Source organism: Egretta garzetta, unplaced genomic scaffold, assembly GCF_000687185.1.
Source record: "Egretta garzetta isolate BGI_Z169 unplaced genomic scaffold, ASM68718v1 scaffold296, whole genome shotgun sequence".
Lineage (NCBI taxonomy): Eukaryota > Metazoa > Chordata > Aves > Pelecaniformes > Ardeidae > Egretta > Egretta garzetta.
The window spans coordinates 1,457,705-1,458,207 of NW_009259988.1; positions in this window are offsets into that span (position 1 = coordinate 1,457,705).

A 503-nucleotide genomic window follows, 5' to 3' on the forward strand; every position below is an offset into this window, starting at 1 on the left:
GGGCCGGGCAACGGTCCGGGCATGGTCTGAGCGGCCAAAGAGAATCCTGCAGGTGGGGTGTGCTTGCTGTGTGAGCTGTGCATCGTCCGGCTGCCTTCACGGTGTGGGGTGTGCACCTCTGGGGTGCGGAACGCCAACCAGCATGGGCTGAGCATCCCGGGGCTGAGCATCCCGGGGCTGAGCATCCTGGGGCTGAGCATCCCGGGGCCCTGCACCATCCAGCTGCCTTCGCCGTGTGGGGTGTGCACCCCTGGGGTGCAGAACGCCAACCAGCGTGGGCTGAGCATCCCGGGGCTGAGCATCCCGGGGCTGAGCATCCTGGGGCTGAGCATCCCGGGCCCTGCACCATCCAGCTGCCTTCCCCGTGTGGGGTGTGCACCCCTGGGGTGTGCATCGCCGGCCAGTCCTTGTAGCATGGGCTGAGCATCCCATGGCTGAGCATCCCGGGGCTGAGCATCCCCTGGCCGAGCATTCCCCGGCTGCGCACCCCGGGGGCGGGCATG